The sequence below is a fragment of the Triticum aestivum genome, chromosome 1A (genome assembly GCF_018294505.1).
Source record: "Triticum aestivum cultivar Chinese Spring chromosome 1A, IWGSC CS RefSeq v2.1, whole genome shotgun sequence".
NCBI classification, from domain to species: domain Eukaryota; kingdom Viridiplantae; phylum Streptophyta; class Magnoliopsida; order Poales; family Poaceae; genus Triticum; species Triticum aestivum.
The window spans coordinates 105841870-105852740 of NC_057794.1; positions in this window are offsets into that span (position 1 = coordinate 105841870).

Sequence of the window (10871 nt, forward strand, 5' to 3'; positions counted from 1 at the left end):
GCGCCCCCTACCTCGTGCCCTCCTAGTTGCTTTCTTGACATAGGGTCCAAGTCCTCTGGATCATGTTTGTTCCAAAAATCACGTTCCCAAAGGTTTCATTCCGTTTGGACTCCGTTTGATATTATTTTTCTGCAGAACCCTAAAATAGGCAAAAAACAATTCTGGGCTGGGCCTCCGGTTAATAGGTTAGTCCCAAAAAATTATATAAAAGTGTATAATAAAGCCCAATAATGTCCAAAATAGGATATAATATAGCATGGAACAATAAAAAATTATAGATACGTTGGGGACGTATCAGCACACCCAGCAGGGACGCCACATGCAGTACATGATGCCGGGGGCAGCGCCACCATGGTGTACCCTCCTAGCTAGAGCTATCCTCCGATGACAGTAGAGTGGCCGAGCCACGACAACGGAATTGTGCCAATGGTGATTGTGGGAGAAGCGGATGAGATAAGCTACGGGGAGGGAGGGGAAAATGCAATGTAGGACTCGCCAGCCGTGAGGGTTTATATAGCAAGCTGGTCAGTATTGGGGTTTGGGGGGATTTTGCCGAGTCAGATGGGAAGCTTGCGTGGTTGTGCATGTTGGGAAATGTTGCATGGAAAACAAAAAAATATCTATGCACATGCAAGATCAATCCATGGAGATGCATAGCAATGAGAGGGGAGAGTATGTCTACGTACCCTCATAGACCGTAAGCGGAAGTGCTTAGTAATGTGGTTGGTGTAGTCGAACATCTTCGCAATCCAACCGATCAAGTACCGAACGTACGGCACCTCCGCGTTCAGCACACGTACAGCTCGGTGATGTCCTCGCCTTCTTGATCCAGCAAGACGGGTGAAGTAGTCGATGAGTTCTGACAGCACGACGGCGTGGTGATGGTGGTGGTGATGCTATCTCTGCAGGGCTTCGCTTAAGCACTCCGAAAATATGACCAAGGGACAAAACTGTGGAGAGGGGCGCCGCACGGCTAAGAGATTGTCGTGGTTATGTGTGGCGCCCCCTCCCACATATATATAGGTGGGGGAGAGGGGAGGTAGCTAGGAGGTTCCCCAAGTGGGGCTGAATCCCACTTTGGCTCCTGCCCCAAGCCGTGCCCCCTTCCATATTTGTGCCGGTGGGAAAAGAAAGGGGGAGAGGGAAGGAAGGGGGAGGCCAAATCCCCCTCCTTCCTTTCTCCTATAGGCCGTCTGCCATAGGGGGGTGCGCCAGCCCCTTGTGGGTTGCTGTGCTCCCCTCTATTGGCACAATAGGCCCATCATCACCGGTGGCCATCTTCATCATCCCAGCGATCCCCCTGAAATTGGACTAGAAGAAGCCCCTGAAAATGGACTAGAAGAAGCCCCTGAAGAAAAAGAGTTGGGCCAGAAGAGCCACGGGGCCTCCACAACTGGGGGCGCCCCTCGTCCTTGTCGTCGCCTCATGGGCCACCCTAATGTGAAACAGACGCCAAAAATTACTATAAATACAGAAACCCCTAAAAAGAAACCTAGATCGGGAGTTCCGCCGCCGGAAGCCTCTGTAGCCACCAAAAACAAATCGGGACCCTGTTCCGGCACCCTGCCGAAGGGGGAAATCATCACCGGTGGCCAACTTCATCATCCATGCGATCTCCATGACGAGGAGGGAGTAGTTCACCCTCGGGGCTGAGGGTATATATGTAACAGTAGCTATGTGTTTGATCTCTCTCTCTCTCTCTCATGTTCTAGATTTGGCAGGATCTTGATGTACCGTGAGCTTTGCTATTATAGTTGGATCTTATGATGTTTCTCCCCATCTACCTTCTTGTAATGGATTGTGTTTTCCCTATGAAGTTATCTTATCGGATTGAGTTTTTAAGGATTTGAGAACACTTGATGTATGTCTTGTTGGGGAACATAGTAATAATTCAAAAAAATCCTACATGTCACCAAGATCAATCTAGGAGATACTAGCAATGAGAGAGAGGGAGTGCATCTTCATACTCTTGAAGATCGCTAAGTGGAAGCGTTACAAGGAACGCGGATGATGGAGTCGTACTCGTAGCGATTCAAATCGCGGAATATTCGATCTAGCGCCGAACGGACGGCGCCTCCGCGTTCAACACACGTACAACCAGGGGATGTCTCCTCCTTCTTGATCCAGCAAGGGGAGAGGATAAGTTGATGGAGAACTCTGACAACACGATGCGCGTGGTGGTGATGGAGCTCGTGGTTCTCGGGCAGGGCTTCGCCGAGCACTACGGAGGAGGAGGAGGTGTTGGAGAGGGGGAGGGCTGCGCCAGGGGAAGGGTGCGGCTGCCCTCCCACCCCCCTCTATTTATATGGTGAAGGGAGAGCCCCCCCTAGATGCATCTAGAGGGGGGTGGCGACCAAGGGGGGGACTTGCCCCCCAAGTTAGGTGGGAGGCGCCCCCACCGCTAGGGTTTTCAACCCTAGGTGCCTTGGGCCCTTGGGGAGGCGCACTAGCCCACCAGGGGCTGGTTCCCTCCTTTGTTCATCCCACTTGGCCCACCGAGGCAGGTGGCCCCACCCGGTGGACCCCCACACCTTTCGGTGGTCCCACTACAATACCGATAACCCCCAAAGTTATTCCGGCAACTGGAACTGGACTTCCCATATATAATTTTTCACCTCCGGACCATTCCGAAACTCCTCGTGACATCCGGGATCTCATTCGGGATTCCGAACAACCTTCGGTAACCATATACTATTTCCCATAACAACTCTAGCGTCACCGAACCTTAAGTGTGTAGACCCTACGGGTTCGGGAACCATGCAGACATGACTGAGACATCTCTCCGACCAATAACCAACAGTGGGATCTAGATACCCATGTTGTCTCCCACATGTTCCACGATGATCTCATCGGATGAACCACAATGTCAGGGATTCAATCAATCCCGTATGCAATTCCCTTTGTCCATCAGTATGTTTCTTGCCCGAGATTCGATCGTCAGTATCCCCATTCCCCGTTCAATCTCGTTACCGGCAAGTCTCTTTACTTGTTTTGTAACGCATGATCCCGTGACCACATCCTTAGTCACATTGAGCTCATTATGATGATGCATTACCGAGAGGGCCCAGAGATACCTCTCCATCATACGGAGTGACAAATCCCAGTCTCGATTCGTGCCAACCCAACATACACTTTCGGAGATACCTGTAGTGCACCTTTATAGCCACCCAGTTACGTTGTGACATTTGGTACACCCAAAGCATTCCTCCGGTATCTGGGAGTCGCACAATCTCATGGTCTGAGGAAATGATACTTGACATTAGAAAACCTTTAGCAGACGAACTACACGATCTTGTGCTATGCTTAGGATTGGGTCTTGTCCATCATATCATTCTCCCAATGATGCCATCCCATATCAACAACATCCAATGTCCATGGTCAGGAAACCACGACCATCTATTGATCAACGAGCTAGTCAACTAGAGGCTTACTAGGGATATATTACGATCCATGTATTCACACATGTATTACGGTTTTCGGTTAATACAATTATAGAATGAACAATATACAATATACAATTATCATGAACAAGGAAATATAATAATAACCAATTTATTATTGCCTCTAGGGAATATTTCCAATGGTCTCCCACTTGCACTAGAGTCAATAATCTAGGTACATTGTGGTGAATCGAACACCCATAGAGTTCTGGTGTTGATCATGTTTTCCTCATGGAAGAGGTTTAGTCAACGGATCTGTGACAATCAGATCCGTATGCACTTTACAAATATCTATGTCTCCATCTTGAATATATTCACAAATGGAGTTGAAGCGATGCTTGATATGCCTAGTCTTCTTGTGAAACCTGGGCTCCTTGGCAAGGGCAATAGCTCCAGTCTTGTCATAGAAGAGAGTCATTGGGCCCGATGCATTGGGAATGACTCCTAGGTTGGTAATAAACTCCTTCATCCAGACTACTTCCTGTGCTTCCTCCGAGGCTGCTATGTACTCCGCTTCACATGTAGATCCCGCCAAGACGCTTTGCTTGCAACTCCACCAGCTGACTGCCCCACCATTCAAAATGTACACGTATATGGTTTGTGACTTGGAGTCATCCCGACCTGTGTCGAAGCTAGCATCGATGTAACCCTTTACGACGAGCTCTTCGTCACCTCCATTAACAAGAAACATATCCTTGGTCCTTTTCAGGTACTTTAGGATATTCTTGACCGCTGTCCAGTGTTCCATGCCGGGATTACATTGGTGCCTTCCTACCAAACTTACGGCAAGGTTCACATCAGGTCTGGTACACAGCATGGCATACATAATAGACCCTATGGCTGAGGCATAGGGGATGACACTCATCTTTTCTCTATCTTCTGCCGAGATCGGGCATTGAGCCGTGCTCAATTTCACGCCTTGCAATACAGGCAAGAACCCCTTCTTGGACTAATCCATATTGAACTTCTTCAATAACTTGTCAAGGTATGTGTTTGTGAAAGACCAATGAGGCGTCTCGATCTATCTCTATAGATCTTGATGCCTAATATGTAAGCAGCTTCTCCAAGGTCCTTCATTGAAAAACACTTATTCAAGTAGGCCTTTATGCTTTCCAAAAGTTCTATATCATTTCCCATCAATAGTATCATCCACATATAATATGAGAAATGCTACAGAGCTCCCACTCACTTTCTTGTAAACACAGGCTTCTCCATAAGTTTGCGTAAACCCAAACGCTTTGATCAACTCATCAAAGCGAATGTTCCTACTCCGAGATGCTTGCACCAGCCCATAGATGGAGCGTTGGAGCTTGCATACCTTGTCAGCATTCTTACGATCAACGAAACCTTCCGGCTGCATCATATACAATTCTTCCTTAAGGAAACCATTAAGGAATGTCGTTTTGACGTCCATTTGCCATATTTCATAATTCTAGAATGCGACAATTGCTAACATAATACAGACAGACTTCAGCTTCGCTATGGGTAAGAAGGTCTCATCGTAGTCAACCCCTTGAACTTGTTGATAACCCTTAGCGACAAGTCGAGCCTTATAGATGGTCCCATTACCATCCGCGCCAGTCTTCTTCTTAAAGATCCATTTATTCTCTATGGCTTGCCGATCAGCGGGCAAGTCTGTCAAAGTCCATACTTCATTTTCATACATGGATCCTATCTCGGATTTCATGGCCTTAAGCCATTTGTTGGAATCCGGGCCCGCCATCGCTTCTTCATAGTTCGAAGGTTCACCGTTGTCTAACAACAAGATTTCCAGGACAGGGTTGCTATACCACTTTGGTGTGGAACGTGTCCTCGTGGACCTACGAAGTTCAGTAGCTTGATCCGAAGTTTCATGATCAACATCATTAACTTCTTCTCTAGTCTGTGCAGGCACCACAGAAACATCTTCCCGAGCTGCGCTACTCTCCGGTTCAAGAGGCAGTATCTCATCAAGTTCTACTTTCCTCCCACTTACTTCTTTCGAGAGAAACTATTTCTCTAGAAAGGATCCATTCTTGGCAACAAAGATCTTGCCTTCGGATCTGAGGTAGAAGGTATAGCCAATAATTTCCTTAGGGTATCCTATGAAGACGCATTTTTCTGACTTGGGTTCGAGCTTTTCAGGTTGAAGTTTCTTGACATAAGCATCACATCCCCAAACTTTCAGAAACGACAGCTTAGGTTTCTTTCCAAACCATAATTCATACGGTGTCGTCTCAACGGATTTCGACGGAGCCCTATTTAAAGTGAATGAGGCAGTCTCTAAAGCATAACCCCAAAATGACAGCGGTAGATCGGTAAGAGACATCATAGATCGCACCATATCCAATAGAGTGCGATTACGACGTTCAGACACACCATTACGCTGAGGTGTTCCAGGCGGCGTGAGTTGTGAAAAAATTCCACATTTCCTTCAGTGTGTGCCAAATTTGTGACTCAAATATTCTCCCCCACGATCTGATCGCAAGAACTTTATTTTCCTGTTACGTTGATTCTCTACCTCATTCTAAAATTCCTTGAACTTTTCAAAGGTCTCGGACTTGTGTTTCATTAAGTAGACATACCCATATCTACTCAAGTCATCAGTGAGGGTGAGAACATAACAATAGCCACCGCGAGCCTCAACGCTCATTGGACCGCACACATCAGTATGTATGATTTCCAATAAGTTGGTTGCTCGCTCCATTGTTCCGGAGAATGGAGTCTTGGTCATTTTGCCCATGGGGCATGGTTCGCACGTGTCAAATGATTCATAATCAAGAGACTCCAAAAGTCCGTCTGCATGGAGTTTCTTCATGCGTTTGACACCAATGTGACCAAGGCGGCAGTGCCACAAGTATGTGGGACTATCATTACCAACCTTACATCTTTTGGCATTCACACTATGAATATGTGTAACATCATGTTCGAGATTAAACAAAAATAAACCATTGACCAGTGGGGCATGACCATAAAACATATCTCTCATATAAATGGAACAGCCATTATTCTCGGATTTAAATGAGTAGCCATCTCGCATTAAACGAGATCCAGATATAATGTTCATGCTCAAAGCTGGTACTAAATAACAATTATTGAGGTTTAAAAATAATTGCGTAGGTAAATGTAGAGGTAGCGTGCCGACGGCGATTACATCAACCTTGGAACCATTCCCGACGTGCATCGTCACCTCGTCCTTCGCCAGTCTCCGCTTATTCCGTAGCTCGTGTTTTGAGTAACAAATATGAGCAACCGCACTGGTATGAAATACCCATGAGCTACTATGAGGCTGGTAAGGTACACATCAATAACATGTGTATCACATATACCTTTGGCATTGCCGGCCTTCTTATCCGCTAAGTACTTGGGGCAGTTTCACTTCCAGTGACCATTTCCCATGTAATAAAAGCACTGAGTCTTAGGCTTGGGTCCATTCTTTGGCATCTTCCCGGCAACTGATTTAACGGGTGCGGCAACTCCCTTGCCGTCCTTCTTGAAGTTCTTCTTACCCTTGCCCTTCTTGAAACTAGTGGTCTTATTCACCATCAACAGTTGATGTTCCTTTTTGATCTCCACCTCCGATGATTTCAGCATTGAATATTACTCAGGAATGGACTTCTCCATTCCTTGCATATTGTAGTTCATCACAAAGCTCTTGTAGCTAGGTGGAAGCGACTGGAGGATCCTGTCAATGACCGAGCCATCTGGAAGATTAACTCCCAGCTGAGACAAGAGGTTGTGCAACCCAGACATTTTGAGTATATGCTCACTGACAGAACGGTTTTCCTCCATCTTACAATTGTAGAACTTGTCGGAGACTTCATATCTATCGACCCGGGCATGAGCTTGGAAACCCATTTTCAGCTCTTGGAACATCTCATATGCTCCGTGCTGCTCAAAATGCTTTTGGAGCCCCGGTTCTAAGCTGTAAAGCATGCCGCACTGAACCAGGGAGTAATCATCACTACGCGACTGCCAAGCGTTCATAACATCTTGAGTTGCTGGGTAAATGGGTGCTTCACCTAGCGGTGCTTCAAGGACATATGCTTTCATGGGAGCTATGAGGATCAGCCTCAAGTTACGGACCCAATCCGTATAGTTGCTACCATCGTCTTTCAGCTTGGTTTTCTCTAGGAACGCATTGAAGTTGAGGGAAACATTAGCGTGGGCCATTTGATCTACAAGACATATTGTAAAGATATTTTAAACTAAGTTCATGATAATTAAGTTCATCTAATCAAATTATTTAATGAACTCCCACTGAAATATACATCCCTCTAGTCATCTAAGTGATACATGATCCAAATCGACTAGCCCATGTCCGATCATCACGTGAGACAGACTAGTCATCAATGGTGAAATCTCCATGTTGATCGTATCTACTATACGACTCATGTTCGACCTTTCGGCCTCTCGTGTTCCGAGGCCATGTCTATACATGCTAGGCTCGTCAAGTCAACCTAAGTGTTTTGCATGTGTAAATCCGGCTTACACCCGTTGTATGCGAGTGTTAGAATCTATCACACCCGATCATCACGTGGTGCTTCGAAACAACGAACCTTTGCAACAATGCACATTTTGGGGGAACACATCTCTTGAAATTTTAGTGAGGGATCGTCTTATTTATGCTGCCTTCGTTCTAAGAAAATAAGATGTAAACATGACAAACATCACATGCAAATCATAGAGTGACATGATATGGCCAATATCATCTTGCGCCTTTTGATCTCCATCTTCGAGGCGTGGCCTGATCACCTTCGTCACCGGCATGACACCATGATCTCCATCATCGTGTCTTCATGAAGTTGTCTCGCCAACTATTACTTCTACTACTATGGCTAATAGTTAGCAACAAGGTAAAGTAATTACATGGTGTTTTCAATGACACGCGGGTCATACAATAAAATTAAGACAACTCCTATGGCTCCTACCGGTTGTCATTCTCATCGTCATGCAAGTCATGATTGCTATTACAAGAACATGATCAATCTCATACATCACATCCTTTTGGCTATATCACATCACATAGCATACCCTGCAAAAACAAGTTAGACGTCCTCTAACTGTTGTTGCATGTTTTACGTGGCTGCTATGGTTTTCTAGCAAGAATGTTTCTTACCTACGTAAAAGCCACAATGGTGATATGCCAATTGCTATTTACCCTTCATAAGGACTGTCGGTGTCAAAACCGGCGGATCTCGGGTAGGGGGTCCCGAACTGTGCGTCTAAGGCGGATGGTAACAGGAGGCAGGGAACACGATGTTTTACCCAGGTTCAGGCCCTCTTGATGGAGGTAAAACCCTACGTCCTGCTTGATTAATATTGATGATATGGGTAGTACAAGAGTAGATCTACCACGAGATCAGAGAGGCTAAACCCTAGAAGCTAGCCTATGGTATGATTGTATGTTGTCCTACGGACTAAAACCCTCCGGTTTATATAGACACCGGAAAGGGCTAGGGTTACACAAGGTCGGTTAAAAAGGAGGAGATATCCATATCCGTACAGCCTAGCTTGCCTTCCACGCCAAGTAGAGTCCCATCCGGACACGAGACGAAGTCTTCAATCTTGTATCTTCATAGTCCAACAGTCCGGCCAAAGGATATAGTCCGGCTGTCCGGAGACCCCCTTATCCAGGACTCCCTCAGTAGCCCCTGAACCAGGCTTTCAATGACGATGAGTCCGGTGCGCAGTATTGTCTTCGGCATTGCAAGGCGAGTTCCTCCTCCGAATACACCATGGAAGAATTTGAATACAAGGATAGTGTCCGACCCTGCAAAATAAGTTACACATACCACCGTAGAGAGAATAATATTTCCACAAATCCAATTTGCTGACTTGTTTTGGCAACATGACGTTATGCCATGGCCCGGTGATTATTCGAACCATTTCCTTTAACTAGCCCCGCACATAATGCGAGGCAGTTTTTTGACACGTCTTGTCAAAGCAGAGATCGTGTCCCCTTATCACGGGATTCTCATCAATACGGGCGTGGGTAACCCAACCGCGCCATCGATTATGGTGCTTGGGGGATAAGTGAGTTTTACCAGGCTAGTGGGGACGCATAGTTTCGTCCACACATATAAAGGGATAAGGATTCACCTTTTCATCCACGCCTTCTTCCTCCTTTGCTCATCCATTTTCGCACACTCGAGCTCCAGCGCCCAAGTCCGCACTTCCCACCTCAACCCTTCTCCAACCATGTCCGGAGCGGGAGGCAGGTGGATGGTCTCCTCCGTTACAGAGGGACACATCAAGAAGCTGAGGAGAGCCGGATACCTTCCCGACGACATCGCGCACCGTCTCCCAGATGAGGGGCAGCTCATCCCCACCGCCGGGCCCCATGAGAGGGTAGTGTTCCTTACCCATTTCCTCCGTGGACTGGGATTCCCTCTCCACCCATTCGTCCGTGGGCTCATGTTCTACTACGGCCTAGATTTCCACGATCTGGCCCCGAACTTCATCCTCAACATCTCGGCGTTTATCGTCGTGTGCGAGGCCTTCCTCCGCATCAAGCCCCACTTCGGCTTATGGCTGAAGACCTTCAATGTCAAGCCGAAGGTAGTGAGCGGCTGCCAGGCGGAGTGCGGAGGCGCCTTGGTGGGCAAAATGCCCAACGTCACATGGCTCGAGGGCTCCTTCGTGGAGACCATAAAGGGGTGGCAATCGGGGTGGTTCTACATCACCGAGCCGCGTGACCCTAAATGGGCAGCGGCCCCCGAGTTCCGATCTGGCATCCCCACGTGGCTCACCTCCTGGCAAGAGAAGGGCCTGTCCTGGGGTAGTTCGGGAGAGCTGACCGGACTCCAAACATGTATTCAAAACATGGTGAACAAGAAGCTCAAACTCGTCAACGTAGTCCAGGTCATGCTCATCTGTCGGATCCTCCCGTGCCAACAACGGGCTTTCAACTTGTGGGAATTCGACCCGGCCCAGCACTGAACTCTGAACATGCTCTTCGACACAACTCACGAGGATGCCTGGAAGGTGCTATTCAAGGGTGCCGAGGTTCCCCCTCCCATTACCGAGGATCGCGGATTCTGCGCGAAGCGCCAAGCCAGCATGGTAAGCTGTTTTACCTCTCACGGGATACTTGTTTTTCATAGTTTGACTCTATGCGGGATCTAAGCTCCCGTACCTTTGACAGGACTGGCAGGAGACGGCCGGACAGATCGACTGTCTGGCTCCTTTGCCCAAAGGCCCAGCAGACGCTCTCCTGACAAAGATGCTGACTCCGGCTCCTTACAAGGTGCCGGACAAGACCAAGAAGGCGAAGGGAACCCGAAAGAGTTCCTGATGCCAGGCGTCATCGGACTCATTGTCCGATAACTCTGCGACACACTCCTCCCCCGAAGACGAGGAGGAAGAAGAAGATGCTCCCCCTTCAGTTGGGGGAGACAAGAAAAGGAAGGCCGCCCCAACTAGGGAGGTCGAAGGGTCCAAGAGGGAAGG